The sequence below is a fragment of the Choloepus didactylus genome, chromosome 19 (assembly GCF_015220235.1).
Source record: "Choloepus didactylus isolate mChoDid1 chromosome 19, mChoDid1.pri, whole genome shotgun sequence".
NCBI lineage: Eukaryota > Metazoa > Chordata > Mammalia > Pilosa > Megalonychidae > Choloepus > Choloepus didactylus.
Window position 1 is genome coordinate 29,284,793 of NC_051325.1, and position 13,110 is coordinate 29,297,902.

Consider the following 13,110-nt stretch of genomic DNA (forward strand, 5'->3'; position numbering starts at 1 on the left):
GCCCTGTATGTACAGCAGTCCAGAACATGGTCTGACATGCATCAGCCTAAATCCTGATTCCATTTCTTATATGCTGGGTTTTAACCTAAGGCCTAACTTTCTAGTGCTGTCGTTAAGGGTGTAGCACACACTGACAACTAGAAATATAATGCAAGCCACAAATGGGAGGTACAGATGTCATTTTAAATTTTTTAGTAATCATGTTACAAAAAGAAACCAGTGAATTTAATTTTAATATATTTTATTGAACACATTACATCCAAATATTATCATTTTAACATGTAATCAATATTACATGTTAAATGGGATCTTTTTCCTTCTTTTGTGTACTAAGTCTTCAAAATCTATTATGTATTTCACAGTCACAGCACATCTCAGTTCTTTGGACCAGTCACATTTCAAGTGTTCAATAACCACATGTGGCTAGTGGCTGCCATATTGAAAAACACAGGCAGGCGCTGTCCGTTCCCGACCCATATACTGGACACTAGCAGCGTCTTATTACAAGGGCCTGTGACTCGGTCTTGGGGCTGTCTCTGACCTGCTGGGAGCAGGTTGGAAGTGCTAAGGAATCAATGCCCTGAGGACCATCCCTCAACCAGTGAATGGAGCTGGTAGATAAATATCCCACTTCCTTATACTTAGGGTGAAGCAGGACTACTTAAATTTTAATTAAAATTAAGTAAAATTAAAAATTCAGTTCTTTGATCACATTAGCCACATTTCAAATGCTTAAGAGTCACACTGGCTGGTGGCTACCATACAGGAAAGCCCAGGTATAGAGCATGCCCTCACCACAGAAAGTTTCGGTAGACCATATTGTACACAGTCTCTCAGAGATCACTAGGGGAATTAGTGGGGTTCAGTTCCAGATGCCCATAGTGGTGACTCACTCTTGTTTTTTTCTCTGCAGCTTTTATTAGATGTAATTCACATACCAAAAATTCACCCTTTTAAAGTATACAATTCAATTGTTTTTAGTATGTTCATGGAGCTGTGCAACCATCACCACTAATTTCAGGATATTTTAATCACCCCAGAAAGAAACCCCATACCTATTAGCAGTCACTCTCCTATTCCTGCCCCCCAAACTCCCCAAACCTAGGTAACTACTAATCTACTTTCTGTCTCCATAAATTTGCATATTCTGGACATTTCAGATAATGGGAAACATATAAAATGCGGTCTTTTGTGACAGATTCCTTTCACTGAACACAATATTTTCAAGGTTCATCCAATAGCATGTATCAGTACTTCATTTCTTTTTATTGATAAATAGTAGGCAACTGTATCTATTTATAACATTTTATTTATCTATTCATTAGTTGGATATTTGGGTTGCTTTCAATTTTTGGCAATAATGCTGCTAGCAACATTTGTGTACAAGCTTTTTGAGAACATGTGTTTTTAATTCTCTTGAGAATGTATCTATACTCAAGTGGAATTGCTGGGTCATGTGGTAATTCTATGTTTAACATTTTGAGGAACTGCCCAAGTATTTTCCAAAGTGGCTGCACCATTTTGCATTCCCACCAGCAGTGTGTAAGGGTTCTAATTTCTCCACAACCCACCAACATTTGTTACTGTCTTGATTAGAACCATCCTAGTGAGTGTGCAATGGCATCTTATTGTGGCTTTGATTTGCATTTCCCTAATGACTAATGAAGTTGAACATCACACTTGCTTATTGGCAGTTTATATATCTTTATTAGAGTAATGTCTATTCAGATCCTTCATCCATTTTTAAATTGGGTTATTTGCCATATTGTTGAGTTGTAATCATTCTTTTTTTATTCTGGATAGAAGTCCCTTAACAAATGTATAAATTGAAATATTTTCCCCTATTCTATGCGTTGCCTTTTTCACTTTCTTGATGATGTCCTTTAAAGCATAAAAGTTTTAAAATTGTGATGAAGTCCAATTTATCTATTTTTCATTTGTTGCTGTGCTTTTGGTGTTGTATCTCAGGCTTTACCTAGCCCAAGTCCACAAAGATTTACTCCTATGTTTCCTTATAGGAGTTTTATAGTTCTAGCTCTTACATTTAGGTCTTTCTTCCGTTTTGAGTTAATTTTTGTTTGTGGCATAAGGAAAGACTCCAACTTCATTCTTTTGAATATGGCTATCTGGTTGTCCCAGCACCATAGTTTGAAGACTATTCTTTCCCCATTGAATAGTCTTGATACTCTTGCTGAAAATCAACTCTCCATAAATGTGGGTTTTCTAAATACATGATCATGTCATCTGCAAATAGAGTTCTACTTCTTCCTTTTTTACTCCAGATGCCTTTTCTTTCTTGTTCTTGCTTAACTGCTCTGGTTAGAGTCTCAAGTACATGCTGACTAGAAGTGGTGAAGAGTGGATATCCTAGTCTTGTTCCTGATCCTAGGGGGAAATGAAGTTAGCTGTGAGTTTTTTGTAAATGGCCTTTATCAGGCTGAGGAATTTCCCTTCTATTCTTAGTTTGTTGAGTGTTTTTATCATGAAAGGGTGTTGGATTTTCTCAATTTTCTTCTTCATCAATTGAGATAATCATATAGTTTTTGCCATTTAGTCTATTAATATAGTTTATTATAATAATAGATTTCCAGATGTTAAATTAACCTTATATTGCTAGGATAAATCCCAATTGGTTATGTTGTGTAATCCTTTTTATATACTGCTGGAATTGGTTTGCTAGTATTTTATTGGATAAATCCCAATTGGTTATGTTGTATAATCCTTTTTAATACTGCTGGAATTGGTTTACTACTATTTTGTTGGAGATTTTTGTGTCTATATTCGTGGGAAATATTGGTCTATAGCTTTCTTGTCTTGTGAATGTCTTTGTCTGATTTTGGTATCAGAGTAATATCGGCCTCATGAATAAATTGGGAAATGTTCTCTCCTATTTTTTGGAGCTGTTTGTGAAGATTTGTTGTTAATTCTTTAAATATTTGGTAGAATTTCACTGGAATACATCTGGGCCTAGGCTTTGGGGCTGAGGTAGGTATTTGTGGTAGTTTCTGTAAAGCAGAAAAACATATTCTTAAACTTAGTCCATTCCTGTGGGTGTGAACTCATAGTGGGTAGGACCTTTTGGTGAAGTTACTTCAGTTAAGGTGTGGCCCAACGCAATCAGGATGGGTCTTAATCCCATTATAGAGTCCTTTCTAAACAGAATGAAATTCGGACAGAGAGAAAGCCACAGAAAGCAGGCAGCTGCAGGTCAGTGGAACCAGGAAGAGAAGGGAGAGTTCAGGAGAAGCTTCCGTGTATATTACCATGTGACAGAGAAGCCCAGAACCAAGGATCACCAGCAGCAACCCCAGAATGCCAGTCTTCACACTTTTTCCTAGCTTCAAAACCGTGAGCTAATAAATTCCCATTGTATAAGTCAACCCATGGCACAGTATTTACTTCAGCAGTCAAGGAAAGTACAACAGTATTTTAACTATTTATTCTCTTTACTTGTCTATTCAGATTTTCTATTTCTTATGGAGTGAGTTTCAGTAGGTTTGTGTCTTCTTAGGAATTTGTCCATTTCATCTAAGTTAACTTGTTACCATCAAGCTGTTGATAGCATGCCCCAATTTCTGTAGTGTTGGTAGTGAAACAGTGATGACCCTCTTTCATTCCTGATTCTAGCAATTTGAGTCTTTTTTTTTCTTGGTCAGTCTAGCTACAGATTTGTTGAACTTTTCAAAGAACCAATTTTTGGTTTTGTTGGTTCTATCTTTTTTCTATTCTCTATTTCATTGATTTCTGCTCTAATGTCAACTTTTGAGACCCAAGGCTCCTCATCCCTAGCCCACAGTACAAAGGAAAGACAGAAAGAAAAATGGACGTGTTAGGTCTGGGCCCTGGGTCCCTCCCCTATTTGCCTGTTTTGCAAAACCAGGCTGCAGATCAGACCATGCCTCACATTGCTGCCCACTCCCTTTCCCCATTTTCGTGCCACTTTATTGTCACCTGTCACTGCCCCACCCTCCCTTTCCCTTACAAATTTATTTCCTCCCTCACCTCTCCTGTTCAAATGCACAAACCAAACACTGCCAAAGTTACAGGATAAACTATGTGTAACACCCTATTGGCCAAGTTCACATACCTTACACAGTGTAACCTCCTGACTGACAAAAGGCCCCATAAAAAGAAATCCCACCACCCAACTGCGCACTTTCCCCTCCAAGCAGCCTTTCTGCCGGCGGGGGGCCATCCTGAAGCTTCTCTCAAAATAAAACTTTTCTTTGTTACCTGCCCATTTGGCTTCATTGCCCATCTTTTGAACCAAACTACCTTGGAGGAGGTCGGAAGGGAGGAAGAGAAGAAGAAACACCTCTGGGCCCAGTGAATGATTAGGCTGAGGGTCTGTACAGCAACTTTTCCATTTCCCAAATGCCTTCTGGCTATGTTCTCAGATACTGCCACCCCTCTCCTCCTCTCAGAATCCCAACAGAATCCTAATCATCACTGATGAACAATTTCAAAACCCTACCACCGTGACAATGGGATTGGGAAAGCCATAAGGACCACACTCCACTTTGTCTAGTTTATGGATGGAGGAGTAGAAAAATAGGGGAAGGAAACAAACAGACAAAGGTACCCAGTGTTCTTTTTTACTTCAATTGCTCTTTTTCACTCTAATTATTATTCTTGTTATTTTTGTGTGTGTGCTAATGAAGGTGTCAGGGATTGATTTAGGTGATGAATGTACAACTATGTAATGGTACTGTAAACAATCGAAAGTACAATTTGTTTTGTATGACTGCGTGGTATGTGAATATATCTCAATAAAATGAAGATTAAAAAAAAAACAAAAAAAACCCTACCACCTTGACAATAGAAATCAGCCATCAGTGATGAAGACAAGGCCTGTTTTCCCCCTCTCCCACCCCATTCCCATTCCCCAACTATAAAAAACACCTACGTCTCCAAACAGAAGCTGATCTAGGCAAGGCAAAGGAGAAATAACTGTTATTCAGCAGGGAGACATGCTCTCTGGGGACAATCGGCCAGATAATAGCAGAGCTACTAAAATACAGCCCACCACCCAGGGAGACTTAATAGTTTTAAAAGCTCTTAAGAAAAAAAAAATTGATTTAATTTAAACCAAATGATAACATTTATTAGGATAAGAATCAAGTTTTACTATCATTGTATCCCTCAAAACACAGAAACCTTTATAGTCTAACATTGCCATTTTTAATTAGAGTTAGCCCTTTTTTTTTGTCCTGTTCAAGAAACCTTTGCCTAGTCCAAGGTTATGGAGGTGTTTTCCCATGTTTTCTTCAAAAGCTTTGTTTTACCTTTTAAATCTACAATCCATTTGGAATTGGAGAGGTGGGGAGAGTAGGGGTCAAGATTCACTTTTTCCCATATGGATATCCAATTGACCCTGCACATTTAATGAAAAGACCTCCCTTTACACACTGCACTATCACCTTTGTCATAAATCAAGTGACCATTTGTGTGGGTCTGTTTCCTCACTCTTAATTCTTTCACTGTATTTAACAATTTAAAAAAATTACAACCTAGATTTCTAGTTGCTAGTTGGTTCATCTTTATACAACAGGCATTTAATACCAACAGTACAACTTCTTTAGAAAGGACAGGATAAATGCTTGATTCTTTCCCTTCATATTTACTAGTTTTAGGAATAGCATCCTCTAATGGTAATCAACCGAGGTTAAGTATCATCATGAATTCACATACTTAAAAATATTTGAAATGTTTGAATCCATTGCAGTTATTTGCTTACTGATATTCAAAATGGCCCATCTTTGGGAACCTCTTATTGCCTCTGTGTCATTCTGACACAGCCCTATGTTCTTTGATAGCTTCCTTGCTCTCTGGTATGTTTGAAAGAAATAGCAGATGGAGAGCCATTGGTCAGATGGAAATGCCACAAGATTGACTGGCGGCTCTAGAAAACGCAGTGTGAGCAGCCATTTGTGCCACAGGTGTGTTCAGGCGTAGGGGAGTCCAGACCCAAGAGTAATCGCCCCCCAACAACAGGACCACCTCAAGAGTAATATGAGAAGGCAAAGCAAACAGATCAGGAAGGAAAAGAGAAAAAAAACTGAAATGATAATAGCTAATGTTTATGAGAACTTACTATGTGCCAGAAACTCGTCTAAGCATTTATTCATTTAACTCTCACAATGATCCCAGGGGGAGGGTACTATTATTATCCCCATTTTCCAGATGAAGAAACTGAAGCACAGAGAGGTTAGATAACTTGCCAAAGTCACAAGGTCACACAGCCAGTGAGTAATGGAGTCAAGATTTGAATGCTGCACTCTTCCAACCAAAATGGAAAAGAACGAGACCAAACCATTCCTCCTTCATGGCTTAGTTAAGGATGGCTATTCCAGCATCAAGTGGGAATTCAAACAATGCCATGAAAGGCTCAATCAATGTTCCCGTGTGTATTTTAGTTCCAATTTGCCTCTGAGGTGCCCAAGGTAAGTAAATTCAGCTACAGTTGTAACTTCGGTTCCCATCCCCTTCATTCCCAAGCCTTCCCGTCCTTCTCTGACCCCAGCCTCAAAGTCTAGCCCTGCTCCTGCCATCACTGGAATATTGGCACCAGCTCTTCCCTGACATCTCCTAGAAATTCACTTCTCAGACTGTTGCTGGCCTTGAATTCCTAGGTTCCTGGCCACGCCCCAAGAAAGAATCAAGGGCACAGCACAGAAGGAGCAGCCAGGTAGAAAGTTTATTAAGTACACAGGCAAGGAGGGCATGTAGGCCCTCTCACAGAAAAGAGAGGCAAGAGGTGGGAAGGGTTTGCTTTTAAAGTTCTCTGTTCCTTTTGTAATTTTTATTAACTATTTTACTACCCTCTTCTTCCTCCTTATCTTAGATAACTCACTCAGGCAGGTCTGTTGACCCCAGGTGCTATTTACTGCTGTTCTTCTCAGAGATACCTTTCTCTTTGCAACCTGACTGCTTCTTGGAATTTGCCCTTTGTTCATCAGCCAGCCACTGCCCTAATTCTAACCCTGTCTCAGGACCAAAGGAGTGATTTTACTGTATGTTAGGTTCTGGATAAGTGTTTCACACATTTTCTCAATTATCCCCTTTTTAAGGATGAGGAAGCTGAGGGGTTGAGTGTTTTGTTCAACAGCAGAAAGCTAGTGTATGCTGGATCAGGATTCCAACCTAGTTGTCTTACCTCAAAGTCCTGTGCCTCACTCATGACGCTCTACTGTCCTCTGCCAGGCAATGATAGCACTGTCTCCCTGTGCTGGGCACCATATTTTACCACGGTCTCTGGAACAGCTGCCATGCAGAGCGTTTCCATCAGATGAGGGATGGAGTAAGGGTATTTGTTCCAACCCAGCTTAGCCCCAAGACCGAAGAACATGCCAGGCACGGAGTTAGACATGAGTTTGATAGGACTGACTTACAGGAGATACAGTTCACAGTGGCAGCTGGCTGGTAAAGAAGGAAGTTGGCGCTCAGCAAAAACGGGGTACCAGGGAGTGGTCTGTAAGGGTTAGGATGAGGAAGGTGAGAGAACTGTTTTGGCAGTGTCTTGTGGCACAGGTGTAAGAAAGGGTTAAGTTTAGCTTTCACATAAAGGCAATGTGGAGTAGGGAAAAAAACAAGCAATAACCAGTCACTGAAATGCAAAGGATTGTGCGGTATAATCAAAGGTGGGAACTTTTGGTGGGAAATTTAAACTGGATGAGCTCTCTCAGATAGGCTGTACAATTTAAAATTCCAAAGGTGGGCTAGTTAGCTCTCTCGGATAGGCTGTACCCTCTGGAGTATCCAGCCAACGGAGAAACGGGAGGGACTTGCACATTAGGGTATAAATATTGCTATGTTCTATTGTTTGGTGCGCCTGCCACGTTTTTTGGCTGTGCGCCGTTCTTGCAAGATCGTAGATAAATTCTTTTCTCCTCCACAATCCTGTGAGCCTTATTCTCTTTTAGGTACAATGTTCTTTTCAACAAGGGTGTAGAAATGTGTTAACAACGGTGTTAACAAAAGTGATTGGGGAAAGGAGGTTCAATGCTTTGTTTACAATAGACCCCCTGGGGAGGTCTAAATGACATTTTTCCCCCCACAAAGCAGTGCACTTTATTTATACAAATTTGCATTGAACATTTGCATTTTAAAAACCGTCACACCTCACTTTATCAAAACTTTTACCAATAATAAAGGCATGCTTTATGAGACTATAGTATAGTTCAGGTGTTGGTAAACTTAGGGTGCCTGTTTTCATAAATAAAGTTTTACTGGAATACAGCCATGTCTGTGTTGATTTCTTCGCTACAATGACAGAGTTGGATAGATGCAGCAGAGACCTGCCAATCTAAAATATTTACTATCTGATCTTTTACAGAAAGTTTTCTGCCCTTCTGGTCTAATTAAAAGTTTAACGAAAATGTGGCTTGTGATAGGGGTACAGTTAAAGGCAGCCTGTGTGAGAGTTCCAGTAAAGATACATTCTCTCACCTATATTACACATTTTCCCCAAGCCCTTGTGCAAGTGTGCACCTTATGCCCAAAGACTATCATCTCTAGATAAAAATGCTGTCTAAAAGCATTTCATTTATCAGAATCACAAGGTATTCAGAAATATTTTAATCTTTGTCTACCTGACACATGACATTACAATGCTGTAAAGCAGTAAACTCTATAAAACACCTTTAGATTAGCACCAATTTTTACATTGAAAAGGGTTCACAATTTAATAGAGAAGGGAAAATTTGAATCTTGAACACAGAAATGAGTAAAAGCCCCCGAGGGTGTCTTCCATTTAAGAGGATTATTTACAACTGTACTAAATCCTCAAGTTCACATTGTTCGCACCAGTCTAGATAGATACAGAAAGGAATTTTAAACTATTTAGCCGTCTCTATTCATCTGCACTTATCTCTTGGAAATAACTGCTTTAACAATTCTTAGCCCTTACCTGGGATTTTGGGAAAGACCCATGACATTAGCCATCATCTAAATGACTTCTAATGACTGTCCAGATCAAGCAGCTGGCTACGTGAAATCACTATGGAGGGGAAGGGGCCCGGGCCCTGGGTCCCCACAGTATTTCTCTGTTCTCAAAGCCATTGCAAGGTCTCTCAAATTCACTGCCAAAATACACTATACTTTTGCTATAAAGGACTTTATTGGGATAACTGGTGAAATTTGAATACAGATGCCTAACGGTATGATTTTTTTAACTGATAACATTTTTTATTTCACTTTTGAATTTTTATACTTTTCCCAATTATTCCGTGTATGGTGAAACTAGAACTGTTTAAAAGATATATATAAATCTAGTATGTCAATAACCAGGGATTTTTCTTTCTTTCTTTCTTTCTTTTTTTTTTTTTTTTGCTATACGATTTTCACAACCATGGTTGCTTACTTGGCAATATAACCATCACAGAAACAAATGTTAGGCAGAATACTGGTAAGGGAAAACAAAGAAAGAACTACCAGATATACAGACAGGCTCAGTTCCATATTCACTACTGTGTTTATCAAGTGAGTATTACCTGCACGTTTTTGTTCGGCTAGAAAGGAGGGATTTTTTTTTTTCTGTTTTTGGTTTGTTTTGAATTAGTTCGTGAATTTTTCTTTTCTCACTTCAGCAGATGTACTCTACAGCTACATGGAATGTAAAAAGGTAGAGAGCTGATACTGTGGGACTGACAGGCCTGGCTACTCCTGATTCTTTCCACTGCCGTGTTCACGAAACATCCCTGCATGATAGGGTCTCATTTAAACGTTTCTGAGAACTTAGCTGGATGAGTATATTTGGGGGATCTGGTGACAGGTACTAACAAGCATTATCAGGGCTGGCTGCATTATAGGAAGAAATCGTGGATATTTACAAATACTTTCTTTATTCAGATCTTGGTATGATTGAATATCAACAACTGTGGTGAGAACTGGAGGAAGACAGAGCTATGGCACTGGCAGCTCTTTGCCACTCTTTGCCAGTCTGCAGCAAGGCCTGCTCATCCAGGTGCTCGCTGACTTCTCTCACCCCCTGCAAGGTGACATTCATAAAGGACAGTGAGAAAGAATGTTGAGATTTCAAAATTTTAAAGCCTCAAGCTACGGAAAGTCCAAAAGAATTAAGTATTCCTCAAGGGAAATGTGATCTAATCTCTGTAGAACATTTTTAAAGTACTATCCAGTAAACAGACAAGGCCATTCTTAAGACACACAGCTTTCTTTTTCTTTAGCTTGGTGATTAGAAGGAAAACAGATTCCACTTCTGAAGCACAAGCTGCAAATTGGTAACATATTGCTGTAGGAAAGGGGGTTTCATTACGTGTGTTTTATGGGCACCGGACCTATTTGTGGTGTCATACTCCAGCTATCTGCCACAAAGAATGTCAATTTTGGGCTTCAAGATTCCTCAGAGGAAGAAATTGTGGACATCTGCAGTCATGAGCTTTTGAGTGGCAACAGCCCAAACTGGTCAAGTGTCTATAACCCCTGAGCAACAGGCAGAACCACTGAGAGTTACTATTCAGCTAGAAGGCCAAATGCTAGTTGTCTTACTCCAAGTCCCAGCATCACCATACAATCTCTGTAACATTTTGTAAAACTTTACAATGAAATTGAATTTTGGTGACTATTCTGACATCAGATTAAACTTTCCAAAAGTTACATGTAATTCAGGTCTATTTTTTCTGCCAGTAAGAGTTCTGCTAAATTACAAAACCCCATAATCACAGTGTTCAGGTTTTTTAAAAAGTTAAAGGCATGGGAATTTTGACAATGTTAATCATCAGAATGTCATGGCATTTATGTGACCAATCTGAGTTTTGGCTACAAATACCAGCAGATTATCCCATGGACCATTTTTGATAGGCTGAGGCTGTGAAAAATCGTAAGACGTATGATTCCTTTTTTTTTTTTTAATTGCACAAAGGGATATATGTGGAGGGTACAGAGTGACACTGAATAGATCATGAGGCAAGAGAGGAACTTTAGTATTTTCCCTCCCCAGCATCTCCTTTGACTCCCTGGTTTTCTGACGTCCACAGAGTCAGACTGTCCCAAATTAACTGCACAATCAAGGTGCTGTCGTTACAAGATTCTGCATTCAGTGTATCCAATTCAGCAATCACCTCATTGAATGCCATTTTTACCAGGGTGCAGGCCTTTTTGGGAGAATTTAAATCTCATAGTAAACGACTGAGAAATTAAGTGCCAGGCCAGGTCAAATTGGGTGTATAGGCTGCATTTCTTTCTTACTAATTTCAAATGCTTCCTGGTAAGCCTGCTGGGAGTTCGGCACAGAAGTTTGTTTACTGTCTCCAGATGCCACTTCAAAAAGGATCTAAGATCATCTCCTTTCATTTTCAAGTAGAACACCTTACTTTCTGGTTGTGCAGCATTGGGAATAAGATATTTGTCCAACAGCCCCAGCATATCATTGCAGATGCCCTGCAGTTCTGCCTCTAGCTTCTCCTGGTACCCTTTGGCCATCTGCTGCTGCTTCTCATTCCTCTTGGTTTTCAGTTCAATGTTGGAGATGACACGCCAGGAAGAGTGGCGGGCACCTACCACATTCCTGTAGGTGACAGAGTTTTCTCTTCATTGGTGAGTTTGTGCTCCTGTTCTGGGACTGCCTTCGTGGCTGCAGCCGCATCACAGAGCTCAGCCTGCTTGGCAAGTGTGGCTTTCTGTACCAGCTCGCTTCCATCCACGGTCATTCCTGTGGCAGGCTGCAGGAGGCAAAGCTCTGAGAGCTGTGGCCGCTCCCCAACCTCGCTCCTCAGGCAGCAGCAGCCTAACAGTATGCTCTTAATGCTATTTGAAGATAAAGGGGCATCATGTCTACAACTTTCAAATGATTCAGGAAAAATGTGTGTATGTATATGTGTATAGAAAGAGAGAGAGAACAAAAAAATAAGTATGGTAAAATGTTAACATTTGAGGGACTGGGGGGTGGGTGATGTAGGCTATTCTTTGTACCATTCTTACAACTTTCCTGTAGATACAAAATTATGTCAAAATAAAAAGCTAAACAATTTCACCTCCAGGAAGCCACTGACCATGGCTCCCCAGGTTCCTGGGATGTTCTCCGGTAACCAGAGTCCATGGGAAATGGTGGCTTTATTATCCACAAGGCTCCTCCTTGGATCCTTCGAGAGGGGTTTCGGGTAAGCAGGGAGCAGAGGGACCCTCAGGACTATCAGGAGGAAGAAGCTGCCTCCTGAGCAGGAGCTAGTAAGGACAAGATGGTTACTTGGGGGTCTACTGTTCCTCTAGGACCTCATGAACACCCACACCCCCTCTAACATGAATCCATATTCACAGGCAATGAAAGGGAACCCCCAAAAAGGATAAGCCGTGTGTGTCCAGACATTGTTCAGCAGAGGGAAAAGCTTGGAAGTAATTTCTCGTGCAGAAGATTAAAAAGAGTAAGATGGGAAGCTTGGAAGGAGGAGGCTGGGTGGTGAGGGGAGGGACACCTGAAAAGCCACTAGGGATACCTGTCATGCAAAAAAGGAATCAGACTCAGTCTACGAGGCACCAGAAGACAGAATGAGGACAGGTGCAAGTGAGCAGGTGGCATACATCACTCAGCTCAATGGGAGGATTTTCTGAGGATAACAGCAGAAGGGTCACCTTAGGACACCCTGAGGCCCACACCCCTGGGGGTGTCTGAGACGGGGTGGACTCATCCGGTGGAGTTTCAACCAGTTTCTCAACCTTGGCTTCACATTAGAATCACATGGGGAGTTTTTAAAACTCCTGATGCCTGGGTCCCACCCACAGAGATTCTAATTGGTCTGGGGTGCTCCCTGGGCAATGGGAGCTTTAAAAGTTTCTCAAGTGATTCTAATGTGCAGCCAGGTTTGTGAAGCAGTGATTTAGAGTGCCTCCAAGGCTCTCTGAATCTAAGAGAACTGGCCACCACGTGGATAAGACCAGAGAACCCATCTATGCTGCAGGAATAAAAACTTCAATTGCCTCTGTCAAACTGAGATAAAAATTTACACGGCACCTACCTTTCACCCTAAATATCTGCATAAGTTTCATTAAGGGAAGTGACAGTACAGTTTTATTCCATTTTAGAGTGCCCTGCATTGGGGTTGACTTTGGAACTGGCCATGCCCCTTGGTAAATAGGGGGAGGTGATAGCTTTTG

The 13,110-nt window shown here is 40.6% G+C and overlaps 1 pseudogene; it reads right to left on the bottom strand.

The window, feature by feature from the left end:
- Positions 1 to 11,128: 11,128 nt before the first annotated feature.
- LOC119515253 lies at positions 11,129 to 11,669 on the bottom strand (annotated as a pseudogene).
- Between the last annotated feature and the right edge of the window lie 1,441 nt (positions 11,670 to 13,110).